The sequence below is a fragment of the Thermobia domestica genome, chromosome 7 (genome assembly GCF_964235325.1).
Source record: "Thermobia domestica chromosome 7, izTheDome1.hap1.1, whole genome shotgun sequence".
Classification (NCBI taxonomy): Eukaryota; Metazoa; Arthropoda; class Insecta; order Zygentoma; family Lepismatidae; genus Thermobia; species Thermobia domestica.
In genome coordinates, this window is record NC_137460.1 from 236,891,558 (window position 1) to 236,907,133 (window position 15,576).

The 15,576-nt window shown below is 35.2% G+C and overlaps 1 protein-coding gene across 6 annotated transcripts in view; it reads right to left on the reverse strand.

The window, feature by feature from the left end:
- Positions 1-12,552, reverse strand: part of WASp (WASP actin nucleation promoting factor) — a 65,249-nt gene extending 52,697 nt beyond the window's left edge. For 3 of the 6 annotated variants that reach the window (XM_081766016.1, XM_081766015.1, XM_081766010.1), the window contains exon 1: positions 12,443-12,552. The gene's annotated coding sequence lies outside the window, so the exon portion shown is untranslated. The other 3 variants (XM_081766012.1, XM_081766011.1, XM_081766014.1) reach the window with 3 other exon arrangements.
- Between the last annotated feature and the right edge of the window lie 3,024 nt (positions 12,553-15,576).

Consider the following 15,576-nt stretch of genomic DNA (forward strand, 5'->3'; position numbering starts at 1 on the left):
ATATATGTCAAATTAAGTTCTCATACTTTTTTTTCCAATGCTCTCCATTTTTACATGAAGCAGCCCACAATTTTCTTTAACTAAATATACCACAAGTAAGTCGTTGACTTCACGAAGCATTCCGAAGTTTTGAATTTACACGGTACACATAAATAAACTATATCATAATATATACTCCATTTGTGTACAATATATGTGTCGTCCAGTTCCACAATGGCTCTTGTCCATTTACAGAAAACCCACAAAGCTTAGAAAAAATGAAGGATTTGCATGTTTTATAGAACTGGGAATACTTGGGTGTGTTCATGTTAAAAACTTGAACATCCTCAAATATTTTCAGTTCTACAAAACGCATTGATCCTACAGTTTTTCTTGGTTTTCCGGGATTTGATGTAAATGGACAAGAGCCGTTTTGGAACTTGGACGACTCATATATACTTATAAATTAAGATCATTTCGACTTACATAAAACCATATTAACAAGACAAGCGCACTATCTTCAAACATTGCACCACCCGCTATTTCATCAACCTAATGTGAGGGTAGACCTCAACCTTTTCAGGCGGTTACAAAGATATTAATCTGATTTGTCAAAAATCACTATTTTTATATTTTTAAGCATTTGGCAGTATAACGCGAACACAACTCTGTATAACGCGAACACAACTCTGTATAATACGTGTCTATAATGTAGCTACCACAGAATTCGTATTGTTATATAGCTACCACATACCGGTACGCAGTAATGTGTATTGTGTTTTTCAGATGTAAAGCATCACGGGCAGTAGCCAATGCTGTGCGATATTCCGCGCGGTGTTGCCGGATTTCGGACTCCCCTTTCCCTTCTCGCTCTTCCTCTAGTTGAGATTATTACACATACATTGGCAACATTATCCACAATTTAAATATACTATTCCAGCAAACTCAAAGATTTTGGCTGTGTATCCTAGAAGTATATATAGCAACTGAATAACCTACCTATTAACTTATTCCAGTGGAACTGCTAAACGTTCGTCTTCAACACTACTTTCACTATCGTCTATGTCAATATTTCGCCATTGTCTGAATCTGACTCTTGTAAATTTTTTATTATGAGTTCCAAAAATTGTAAACACAAAAAATAATTCTTCGAGCTTCACTTCGTAGCACTTTTTTTTTTCTTTTTTTTTAAAGAAAATTCCGCACTTGTACTCGGTTTCCTTAAAGACATTGTCAACTATAATTTTGGAGAACAAATGAACTACCACGAAAGAAAGCAACCTAGACACTGATGAATTCTGTTTATGCTAGAAGAAGAGAAGTTGCATTCCTACACACACAATCAGCTCCTTTGCTTCCATGTCTGTTCCTATAATAACATACTCTTATACTTGATGTAGGTCTCACAACAACAATCCATCTGATTCGTAAGCAACACGATATGGTCGAGTTTGTTTTGGGTTACAATAATTTATGACACCATTCAGACGCCTGGTGCTTTTGCATCCCTGCTAGAGGAGTAAAGAAGGAGTACGTAATTGGCCACACATACGTAAGGTATTGAAACGAAGAAAAAAAAATCATACTGCGTTTCTTCTGTCAAATAGGGAAGAATCTTGCATGAAGGCAATTTCAAAACAATATTACGAATGTCCCATACCTTCTGTTCTTCCACATGAGCTCCCGCCGGGAATCGAATATATATATATATATATATATATATATATATATATATATATATATATATGAATCAAATTGCAGAGGCTTGTTATTTAATTCGATCGCTTACTATTCTCAAGGGTGTAGAAACGGGGGAAAAGAGGGCCTTGACTTTCCAAACTATTTCCAGCCCTGAAATGAGGTTCATCTAGTATATGTTTAGTAAACTTATTTAATAGTTAATGCAAATTAGGAACGTTTATAATAAAATAAGATTTAAAAAAAAGAAAAAAGAAAACATCATCAATACAGTTTCTGTACCTAATTACAAGGACACTGATTTCTCTGTAAATTGGGGGGGGGGTGCATTCAGATGCAGAAAGCATATATGATGATTTTAAGACAAATTGCGTTCAAATTATGCCTAATATTGCACATTTACAAATAAAATGAGGGGCCCTGGCTCCCTCAGTCCCCCCAGGATCTCTCACTACTATATTATTGCATAATAATATCTGAGTTGATATTTTTTCGAGTTTTTTCCTTTTAGTATTTTAACCTACATAAACACAAAGTCGGATAAACAGACTGCTAGAAACAGCATTTGTTTTCTTATGAATAGCTTATTGATTTATCTCTTACAATCCGCTTTTCAACTTCAGTACTGTCAAGATCCGTCTTTTGTTAAGGTAGCATCGAGAAAACATAATATGTGTATAGTATACATGGTGAGTTAAAATGCTTTCATATTCTGAAAGAGGTCATTTGTTCTGTTTTTAATGTGTGAAAAGCTTTCCTCCCCCTGAAAGTAATGTTCTCCTAGAACAACCTGTTGGTTACACCCCTGATTATCCTTTAATAAAAGTTGAATTCCATTTCCAAATCGAAGAAAAATCCACTGGAAATTAGACGGGACTCAACGCTCGTTTTACTAATTGTTTTATATGGAAACCTTTCAAAGCGTGTATCATGACAACCAGTTGTCATAAAAAGATGTAGTTTTCACGTATGTGTTCGTAATTCTTTTCTCTACTTCGTAAAGTGAGCAGTTAATGTGCTAATACAATATTTCTAATAAGCGCCTCTGCTATTGTCAAGATTCGCAGTAGCGCGAGAAGTCAGCGTGCAGAACTGCTTGTCGCGAATTGTCAACACCGCTCAAAGCCAATTGGACGCCGCGTAAAGCCAACTCAAGGCCATGCCGCTTCCCATCTGAAATCTGCTGTAAAGAAGTATATTTTGTGTTTAGAAATATTCCTGTGATAATTTTTTATTTATTTTTTTTTTCTGAACTTGATTGTTTAAAACAATAATGCAATTTCGGTACACTAATGATGAAATCAAGTTTCTTGTATAAACCAAAATATCAGAATGAATCTGCATCTATAGATGTACACTCATGTCTAAAATGATTGTCACATATCTATAACTTTCTTCTTGTAAGAATATAATTTCATAATGATTTTGCAGGGCACTCTTAATACTGATACTATGTGTATAGTCAGGAAATGTATATTTGTGTTAAATTTCATAGGAAAAGAATTATAAATACGAAAATTAGAATGAGTAAAATAAAATGTTACTAAATGCACAAGAAAGTTTTATTTTTGTTTTATTGTTGTTATTTACTGCTCTTTTGACATGAAATTTGCCACATACATGTCTTTGCCGATTATACAGATGCTGCCTTTCATTTCAACTCAGACAAAAATAAATTTAAAAAAAAATAAAATAAAATTGTACCATCACCATCTCCGATATTGTTTTTTTTTTTTTTTTTATGGCAACTAGACATGTTTTTAAGAGTCCCATATTTTTTGTTTTGTCGAAAAAAAATTCCCGCCAAGTAATGGGCCGTCAAAGACGGGGAATACAATTTATGAATGGCAGAAAACATGGAAAATGGTCAGCTTTGGAACCTCACCATTCAGCTATGGAGACAGGTAGAGTTATAATTCTTGTTGTGGTATGTACATAGGGATATAAATAAACTATATTTTATTGTAGTTTGGTTTGCGCATGCGTATCTTTTTATACATAAATTAACAAATAAACGTCAGTTTATCCGAAAAGTCGAAGTTTGCGATTTTTTCCGAGTACTTCCGGTTCGAATTTTAAAATTCTGTTTTCACGGTTTGTAAGATCTAGTTACCCGTTTTCCGAAAAAAAAAAAAAAAAAGTATCGCTTGTGTGCAACCGTTTTGTTGCAAATGATTCAGATTGGTTGATTCCTATAGTGTCGTAAGGAAAGTATGATTAAATACCCCGGCCGGTGAACAATGATTTCTGACAGCTTTGCACAACACCATAGCGAGCGAGCAGAAGACAGCAGATTAACCAACCTTAGGCTCGCGTCTCCATGGTAACCACCGCACATTGCCAAACTTTCATTCACGCCCTCTCACCCTCAACGAGGAAGCAGACGATTATCCTCTTACGCGAGAAGCACATGGCAACACCGCACTCCTCAGTCGTCCTTGAGAGCTGAGCTGTCAGAAAGCATCGTTCGCCGGCCAGGGTATAATGACAATGAACTCTCTTTTGCTTAAACCTTATTGGTGTCTAATTATTGCTCATGAACTTGTCTCGGTATTCACATCTTACTTATAACAACCGTTAAGGTTTTCACACATTCAATTTACTTTGCATCTTTCTGAAACAAAAAGACAGCAATAAATTAAAAACTGAACTATTGTTTTGTTTTATTAATTTAAATTACTTCCATCAGACGGAATTGGACTTCATATTGTAGTTTACAGGAACTTATGGAGCTATACTAACTTTTCTTATTTAATTAATTTTTACATATTTCTGAGCATTACCGGCATTCATGGCCTTAAGCCCGTCACGTATGAGGGGGGGGTTGACGTCCCTCGGCGAGCAAACTATGTGGGGAATGGGAAAGAAAGGAATCGGCCTGGGCCCTGTATGTTAGTACCATCATGGCATTTGCCTGTTGTGAAGTGAGAAAAACCCAGGAAAAAACTCACTCAAGGAGTCTGGAGGAGATCGAAGCTTGGACTGCTTGTACCAAAGGCGAGAGCGTTAGTGCAATACTAACAGGGTTGGCAAAAAACATGGTTTTTATTGAAAAAAAAAAAGTTTAGGGGGGGGGGTAAATAATTTGCTCTACGTATTTATATCACATATGGACAGAAATATGTTTGTTCCGCATTGGTTATGCAACAACCGGGTTATGTTGATGGCGCAATCCAAACCGCTTTTCGGCTTACATCCGAGACACATTGTCCTCCATCTGAAACTCGAAACCGGGACTAATTGGCCACGAATGCGATACGTTTGCCGACACACTCACGAAGGACTTGTGATAAAAATACGTTGTATTGATGTTTACATACTTGTCAATATAACTGTCAAGTCATTTCAGGACAAAAAGATAAGCAGTTACACAAATAAAAACCATTATACAAAATTACATATGGAGAATTTCAAAATACTGCAGAGTACAGAATAACTAATTTAGTTTAAGTTGAAGAAATATAACGACTTAATTTGCATATCAGTAAGAAAAGTGAATAAAGAAACAAATTATTTGAGTCCACTTTGACTCTGACCCATTTATACATAAATAGATACGAAAAATACTTCTCATTTCAATAAATGCCTCTCGTGGAGTTTGCATGACCCATCCCCCCCCCCCTCCCAAAAGCACGGCATTTGGATGTATTTTATGAATAGTAAACATTATTAAAACGAAATATTATTTAGAATTTTTCATTGACTGCAATTGCAAAACAGTAATAAAAGACTATAAAAAAAATCACAAAAGAAACAGTCATAAACTTATAGAAAAAAAAAAAAACAAAAGTTGCTTTTGTAGTATAATCTCTTTAAGTAATGAATGGGGAATTTAGGTCTGAATATAATACCAACAATATACGCTAGGGAAACGTGATAACCAACAAATGTGTGTTCATCAAGATTTTACGAATACTTACACTTTTACGAACATTTTTCGCTTAAACATTTTCTTTTTTTAAACCTGATCGTTTAAACCAGCCAACCCTAAATACTAACTTCTGATCAACACTCTTTTTGTAAATGCATATAATTGTGGAAGAACATTGTGCACTTTTATATATGGTCTGTTCGGGAAAAGACGCATATCAAACAAGCTTTCCCTGCATGTGTAAGTATATTTCCAAGCTTAAACTATCTAGCCCACATACTGTAGTGTGGTCCGATTCCAGCCTATTCTACTTAATAACTCAATTTCACCGGAAGTGTTGCTTACATTAGCTTCCCCCCACGTTGCTCATGTATAATATTCACTTGACATCCCATAGTTCATTATTCGTTATACCCCATACTCCCTTCCTCCCCAAAGGAAAAACTGCGGGAAACATTTCCGGTGGAAACTCATTTGGTTCAGATCCCTTGTAAAGCTGTAGATTCATGTCTCATATAGCCAAGATACTCAAAGGGACGTTAAACTTCAAATCAATAAAAGAAAACTTTTTTTTTCTAGGGTTCCTGGTTCGATCAAAGCTCATAAGTTTTTTTTTTTTTTTTTTTTTTTTTTATTATTATTATTTTATTTTAAGATCGTTATTATTTTCAGCACTGGTCCTTTAAAAAGTAACACTGCTAAACTACATCACCGTTGATTACCGTTTTTCAATATCCTTAAGACGCACTTCTACTAATCTTTTGATTAAATTCTCTCTGCACTTTTAAGGCTTTTTTTTTTTTTCACTATTCAGTATTTTGTCAAGCTGGTGATTTGTAATTTATAGAATCTAGCATTTTCACCTGTATTTCACCTCACTTCATTGATAAACAGGCTTAAGTTTCAAAGTTGGTCGTCCATTTCTAGCAAAAATTTGAAAATTTACCAGGAAGAAATGGATAATTTGCTCGTTTGTGTGCTTGATAATATGTAAGGAGAACGGAACTTTTTTTTTTTTTTTTTTTTTTAATAAGCGGTTATAAATATGGAACTATTTAGCAACCGAAAGGAATTACTTCACGTTAGGTTAACGAATGGTTAGATTGTAGGAAAGTATCGAGCATTTGTATCAGGGTTTGCCCAAGTGGGCCCAGCCCGAAAAAAACCACCGGGTTTTTTCGGGTTGGACCCACCTGGGTTTTTGAGCTTTTTGTTAATATATTATTGCTATAACTAACTTGATCACATTGAAAGTCATTTTTATCAAATTTTGGACTTACCTCGGGCGAATTAAATGCTTTCACGTTAAGGTATACAACAACATTCTACGTAAGACCTTAATAAAGTTCTGAATGCACTGAATAAATGGAAAAAAAAACTTACCTTAGCTTCAGATAATTATATAACAAATTAATGTATTGATTATGCTTATAGCCTATTTGAAAAAATGCAATTTTATATTTTAGAAAATAATTTCCGTAAATAGTGTGCTCGCCGACTTGGCTATACCGAGGGACGTTATCCCTCATAGGGGAGACCGGGGAACATTGTTACAATTTTTACGTTTTATTTTCTTGTGATGTTCGTGTAAGGCCGAAAATTATAATTTTTAGTATACACATACTTTGTTATCTTGTGCACAGCATATATTTCTCTGTCCAATGTAACACGCTCTGAACTGGACTTATGTACTATGTTTTATGATCAATACAGTTGTGACAATGTACCCCATATGCGGGGTAAGTTGTCACAATATATGGGGCAAATTGTCACATGTTATTCTTGTGGCACTTTCCAGAAATTGGTAGATATTATTAATGCAACTATTAGTAATGCAAAAAGACTGTAAATGTTACCAGCATTAAATACTTAGCGTCTGAAAGAGAATCCAAACATAATTAAATGAAAGGGGAAACTATATTAGTTAAATAGGAAAGAAAGTAGGAGGACCTGTAGCTTATATTTTCTCAACCTAAAAGATTTATTGTTACATCAAGCTTTGTAGGAAAACCAAAACCGCCATGAAAACAGAACTAACTCATAGCTAAGGAATCAAAACTACGAACTGAAAGGTCATAACAAAATGACGAAATTATCATATCATAGCATACATCTCCAATAGGCCAACGCAAAATTAGCCAATTGCATTTAAGTTGTTTCTGATTGTAGTTTATGAACTGCAAAGAATTTCTCTGATAGGACTACTGTATAGCTCGAAGAGGAGTAAATATTATTACGAAGTTTAGTTGCCTTTTATTAGTACGCACAGCAAACTAATTTGAAAATGTTTATCCTTTTGCTTCTACAAAGTACCATACCTGGAGGTCATCGCCAGTGTCACAGTTCATACACACGTAAAACAAGTTCTGCTTCTCTCAGTTTTCGTAGGCCGATTCCGTACATCGAATGCACTGAATCCACTTATCGCTACATGTACTTGCACTGTATGGATCGCCATAAACTAAACAAATATATCGTCGTCCTCTGAGGAAAAATTGTAATCTTCTTTGGACCTTCGTTGACATAGTTTATAGGTGCAAAACTATTTGCTTGGGGAATTCTTATAGCAAGATGATCATGTCTTTTCAGAAATACCGGATACCAGTCTGGGCCAGCAATGGCCTTTTCATTCCACGACTCTGGGCATTTCAATCCTAGCGCTTTTGCATAGTTGTAAGCCAAATCGCGAACCTCTTTTGTAGTGGGTCCAAATTATATGTGCGAAGCTTGTTTTGGTATGATACTAGTAATTCTTCCTAGTATTACGAAGAGTAACCTAATGTAAATGAGCATTGGCCGAATTGTAGTTCGCCATCTGTAACAACGTGCACAAAATCTTGCCAATGTTCTGTAGTGGATATGAAATTCTTTAGCAGCTTTAGGCCTACGTATTGATATGGGGTTATTTCTTTTCATAGCTCTTGCTACAACCAGTAGATCTTCCATTGGTGGTTCTTTTCTCTCTGTCTTTCTTTTGTATATTCTCACTGTCTGCGAAACAGAGATAACCCTATCGTTTGTATTATACAGAACACACAGTGGGGCACATTGTCACAGTGACAACATGCCCCACGCGTCGCCATTACTCTTTTTACAAAATATCTATACCAAACGACAAGATTAGGTGCATTCAAAGTAGCACATTATGAAGCTCTATTTGTAACCTACATAACACACACAAAAATATTTGTTTCTACCGCTTTCACGAACACACAAAACAGCAATTTCAGGACTCGGAAAATTTACATTCCGGCACTGAAACCGAAGTTCAACTGACGCAGCACCGTTGTTGCCGCGTATCTCCAATCGAGTAGTTAGTAGTGACATCTAGTAAGTAAACAAAAAAGCAGCACCGGTGCGCTAATTTTTTCGCTTTTTTCAGACTTGCTACTGTGGCAACATGCCCCTTATGACAATGTGCCCCGGTCTCCCCTACGTTTGACGAGTTTAAAGCCATATGTGCCGGTACTACCAGTAAATATGTAGTGCATTAGTAAAACTATTAGTATTATTTCTTACCTTTGATGGTAGCACAAGTATTCTTCAGTAAAATTTAGTTTTCCAACAATAACAGTTTAGTTCAGTTATTTGTTGGTACTCTTCAAATAAGCGTTCTTTAGAATCAACACCAACAATAGCGTAAAAATTCTTGTCAAATTTAAGAAGCTTAATGCTCAGAGTTCCGAAAGCTACGTAACACTTACTACTTCAAGTGCTGAATTCAAACTTCCGTACTAGTGGAAGTTTCGATATACAGTAAAGAAAGCTGCATTTTCGAGGGAAGAAAAAAAGTCGCGAAAGAAATGCTCGGGAAATTCCCGCAATTGAACGCACAAAGCATCGGAACTGAATACTTCAACAATAAAACTATTTTATTTTACGCCGGAAGATAAAATATAAATTATATCTTTGTTAATTGTTTTAAATTAATTTTCTGGAAAGAATAGTCTTGCAACAAATGCTCGGGAATTTCACCTAATTGAACGCACAAAATATCGAAAGTGACCTTCAAATAAAACCATTTATTTTACGCTGTTAAATTAATATATTTGGTGTTCATATTTGGCAAACGTCAGTGAGGCTTCTGGGATGATTCGATCTTCATTTGTTCGATCGTCTGCCTGTACCACACATACTACAAGGTACCACCGTCGATGTTTTAAGTTTAAATTTTCAGGGTACAAGCACGAGACACACTAAATTTCCTGTACAGATTTTGGCGGCATACCAACCTTCAATTTCAAAATGGTGGCTTTAAAAAAATATAGCGGGTATCCACGCTACAAAGTGCAATTTTCGGTCTTTTAAGTTGAAATTTTTAGAATATAAGCACGAGACACTAAATTAGCTGTATATATTTTGGCGGCGATCTAACGTAAAATTTAAAAATGGCAGCTAATTTTTCAAAACAGCAGTGAATAGAAAATTGTTGCAAGTTGTGACAATGATAATCTTGAAGTATAAATCACATTTTAACACTTTTACCCCAAAGATATTGAAATATTTCGAAAAAAAAAAACAATTAAAACCGAAAAAACCCACATGGGCCCAGGTGGGTTGGGCTTTTTCAAAAAAAAACTGGGTTTTTTCAAACCCTGATTTGTATTCTGCATATGGCCGCAGGTGTACAGAGACGCTTCACTTGGTATCCTTGCGCAGAGATAAGAATTTACAAATTGTTAATTTTAACTAAATTGGCTTTAAACTTTCCTAAGCTAACCCGATTCTACCCTATACTCTCTCAAAGCGGTCCTAAAAATTGATGACTTGTAAATTTTCGTGTTTTTTTTTTTTTTTTTTTTTTTTTTTTTTTTTTTTTTTACGATTTTGTCGAAAATCAGACGAACGACTAACTTCGGAATAAATGCTGATAAACATAATCAGTGAAAGAAAACTGATGAATTTGAACTTTGCAAATCACTACTTGAATTATGACCCTTATTTTAGACACAGAAATCATATGTCGTAACAAACTGGTATTTATTTCTTTTTCTGTGCCTTCAATATCTTTGTCCTCTGCACTGTAATAACTATTTGCCAAGACGAACACACTCGTATAATTAAAAGTGTTTTTGAATAATTAATAATGGTATTAATCCAGCAGACGATTCTAACAAATTTTAACACATATCTTACATGTCCAGGTTAGGTTAGAGCTTTGTATTTCATCTAGCAAAGCAGAGTAGGTATTTAACTGAGGAGTTCTTTAACTACTTGCCGATTGACTTCAGGAGAGGTCAATATAAATACAGTGTTGACATACGGCATAAAAACTACAGTACACAAACTAGAACGAACTTATGCTAGGTAGCCACTCAAAAGCGCGAATGCTATCTAACCGAGTTAGTTAAGAGCGCAGTAGCGGGGCCCGAGCGGTACCGAGGGGGTGCGTCCGAAGGGAGGAGGCACGTCAGCGACCGGGGGTATGTATGCATAAACGAGGATAGTGGAAGAGCACACTTACACTATCACTCAAAATTAATTTCAATATGCTGTGTACTGACAGCAATTACTTGTATTCACACTCTCATTCCTTCACGAAAAGTGTTTTACATCATATTTTACCTATAAATTTTCTATTTGGTTCAGCCGTCTGCTCGAGTGAAGCCATAATAATAATGTGTACCCTATTGAATCAAGTAGCAATTTAAAGAGAAGTACAACCTGCTTCTTGTAATTCTACTTCTAAAAATGTTCCGATTACAAACAGGCTACCTACGCATTGATTTGCAAAATTTACATAAAGTATACATTCTCAATGAGTCAGATACTGACTATTTTTCAATTATGTTTATGGGTCGTCCTTGTTCAGTACTGAATCTACATGAGATGGTATACACTGCCTGAAGTAAATAAGGAAAACTACTACGAAGTTTTATACGAGGTAAATACCTTTTCCACGCTTGCGTATCTCATTCAGAAATGCATCAAATCTAATACATTACATTTTTACATGTTTTGTTGGCAAATTATGTTCTACAAGTGTATGCAAGTACGGTACGTGTTTGTAAGATCATAAATTACTCCACGAGTGTGTTTGTACTACCGTGATATGGTACATAACATTACGAAAGAAAAATAAAAGACACACCTTAACACAGAAGACGTGACTTTTTTTTTTTAACTGACTTGAAATAGCACCTGTCCCTCAGCCTTCGCCACCGTAATCGCCTGTGCTACTACTACTAGCCTGCCTTTGCTCAATTAGGCTTCTACACTTCCAAGTGGGTCAGAAGACAGACTTCGTAGCAAAAATCATAACAAAAGTGGCACGTTACTTTTGTATACAAAGGGTTTTTTAAGGGATTAGGAAGCTATTGACTTCTTTTCTCATACAAGTGTTCTTCTTAAAGTCGACGTGTACTGTGTGCATCATATTTGCACTTATTCACTCAGAAAGGTCCACAAAGGACTTAACATAGCTCGTAGATTCATAACCTACACGTTAATATCTTAAGTGTATAAGACTTCACATTATCTTAGAACAACGTAAGAAGCGACCAAGCCCACAATGACGTTCAATTTCACAACTTTCTCTAACTACTAACTTTCACAACTTTCATAACTAAGATTATAACTTGCACACTGTCTCCGTGGTTTCTATTGAAAATGCACACAGCAATATTTTTACTATACAGATAAATTCAGAATACACTAAACTTGTGAATCTTCAAGTTTATGAGTCTGAAAAAAACTAAGTAGTAAATTTCAAAAATCATGCATTACGAAATTGACCTCGAAAATATGCATAAATTTTAAGATCTGTCATTTAATCTACTAATTTAGAACTGCTCTTAATTTATTAGCACCAATTCAACTAGACTTATCTGTATAATTAAAGACTACCTTTCTTTTACTAAATAATAAACATTAGCTTACGGTTTTAATACTCACATCCCTTAATCTTTTCGCTACTGTGGCCACACTAACCGGAAGTGACCACAACGAAACAGGAAGTGAGTAAAAGAAAATACCCGTGAGGCCTACTTGCTGAACATAAGCAGTTAATATTCCGCTACTACTGAGGCAGAAACAAAATATCGATACCATATTATTTTATTTCATTTACACACCAACATGTTTTTTTTTATTAAATGTGGCTTTTAAAGATGATTATTATCGAAAACTTTGCAAAACTACGAATTAATTGAACACGTGAATAATTTGAAGCAAGGGCGTCATTTGGGGAGGTCAGGGGAGGAAATTGCTCTCCGTTGAGTTTGAGATGGATATACATATTAATCATTCAATAATAATAATCATAATAATAACGTCAAAGTTTAAGTACATTCGAGAGTCTTCTCCCCCCCCAGCAAACCTGAAATGATGCTACTGATTTTGAATTGAATTGAATTAAATTAAATTGTAAAAGGCTTTATTCAAGCGGGCGAGGTTCAGCATATTGCTGCTCTACCACCTAACCCTTGTCAAGGAAGTACACAATTGAGTCAAAAGATATGGTTATATACAACAAAAATACAAGTATACAGTATGATAATTTAAAAAAAAAGAAAAGAAAAAGTGGTACTTTTAATAAAACACACACGCACAAGTACGACAAGTGAAGAAAGAAAAAAAGCATACAAATACAAACATGAAAACAAACACATGCCGATCAATAACATAGAAACAAAATAAGCTATGCTTGTGATTCACAATACAGGGAGGAGGGTGATGAAATTGCAAGTCTGATTTCATTTACGTGGTTCAAGTCATAGAATACAAATCATGGGTACCTGAACTTAAATTTTGTTGACTGACTAAATAAATTTTTAACATTTTCTTGAAAGAATTAAATGTTTTAGCTTCTTTTACTACATTTGGTAGAGCATTCCATGACCTTGGTGCTAATACTGAAAATGCCGCAGTGGTTTGCTTGAGTCTATGGTGTGGAATATCAAACGTATTTCTTTTGCGTGTTAAGTGAGTGTGAATAGTTGACCTAGCAGTGAGTTTCTTGTATAAATACGCGGACGTGTTTTTTTTTTTTTTTTTTAAGAATTTTATAAATGAGAGAGCAATAATGCAAATGTCGTCTTCTGGACATTGTCAGCATGCTGCTGTTCAGAATAGGCAAAATATGATCGAATTTTCGTATGTTGTAACAGAAGCGGATGCATGAATTTTGTATCTTTTGAATCAGGATGGCATTGCTTTTTGTTAGAAGCGGTCCATACACAACATCACAATAATCAAACAAAGACAGTATCAGCGTTTGTGTCAGGAGTAGCTTGGTATCTGGACAGACAGTCTCGTATTTTGTACAAGTTTCTTAGTATTCCTAGAGCTTTTGAACACTGAGTAGAGAAGTTATTATTCATAGAAACTTTATCGTCAATTTATACTCCAACACTTTTAACACAAGGTGAATAGCTAGTGTTTGAGTCCATTATTTGTAATTCTAATTTGTCAGGAGCAATTTTATTAAGTTGATTAGCGGAACCTAGAATAGTATAAGTACATTTTAAGGGATTAATAATAAGACCGTTATCAATACACCAGTTACTGATAGCCTTAAGATCTTGATTAAGGAGTCGAACAATTTGTGGTAAGTCCTGAGGCAAGGCCTTTATAAACAATTGAGTGTCGTCTGCGTAACAGTACATTTTTGAATGCTGTACAACAGATACCAGATATGCAGTGTATAAGATAAACAAAACTGGCCCTAAAATTGAGCCTTGTGGAACACCTCTATCAAGTACTGCAGCTTCAGAAATTTTATAATGAGAGGAATTACGTAAAGTAACTTGCTGTTTTCTCTTATGTAGATAGCATTCGAACCATTTTATGGTATTTACTGAAAAGTTATTGTATTTCCTTTTTGCTAAGAGAACACCATGCTGTACAAGGTCAAATGCCTTTGAGAGGTCTAATAAGACTAGTATGACCACATATTTGTCATTTAGTGCATGAAGCACATTGTCTTTAATACCCAACAAAGCAGTAGAAATGCTGTGAAATTTACGAAACCCAGATTGTTCGCATGGAAGTATGCCAGAGCTATCAATATATGAAATCATTTGTTGAAGCACTAACTTTTCAAGTACCTTTGTGAGAACTGGCAATATACTTATTGGCCGAAGGTCACTAGTTGATTTAATACAAGGCTTCTTTGGTAATGGCAGAATTTTAGCTAGTTTCCGGGGGGTCAGTAAATTTACCATTCGATAAAAAGTAGTTCACAATATTAGTTAAGGGAAATGTGATAACAGGTAAAGCTATTTTAAGCATATGTGGAGTTACTTCATCAAAGCCCGCTGCATTGGATTTAATGTCAACAATTTCTCTTCTAACTCCATGTTCGTGAACAGGTCTTAACATGAAAGGAGTTTCACAAGCAGTGTGTTTCAGTGAACTGTACCGATTTATTTGTTTATCAAATGTATCGTCACTTGTTACTGAGATTTTCGGAAACCTTAGCAAAATGACGATTTATGACATCAGGACAATTTAGTTCTTCAGGGAGCTTCAACGATGTACTTTTTCCACCTATTCCCAAATTATGTAACGTCCGCCAAGTGTCTATTGTTTTTAGCGTTATTTATACGAAAGGAAAAATACGCAATCTTTTCTTGTCGAATAACTGCCGTAGTAAAATTACGAAGCTCTTTGTACTCATCCCAGTGTTGCTGCAACTTAGTGCGTTTGAACCTGCGGAGCGCACGATCGCGTATTTTCATTAGCAGCTTCGTATTACTAGACACATAAGGCAATTTGTTATTCGAATTTTAGCTGTTTTTATTGGCGCATGCTGATCAAACAGATGTTTTAAAGAAGTCTGAAGAAAATCAACTTTATAGCATTTATAGATTCCTGAGATTCAGTTTGTTTCCAGTTCAAGGCTTCAGCATTTTGTAGAAACGCGTCGAGATTAAATATATTAAAGTTGCGATAACGAATAATATCAAATGACTTTCTTGGCGGTTTTTTAATGTTCAGGATAGCATGTGTCACCCAGTGATCGGATGATCCAATGGGTGGACTAACGCCACTTGATGCTATCATGTCAATTTTATCGGTAATAATGA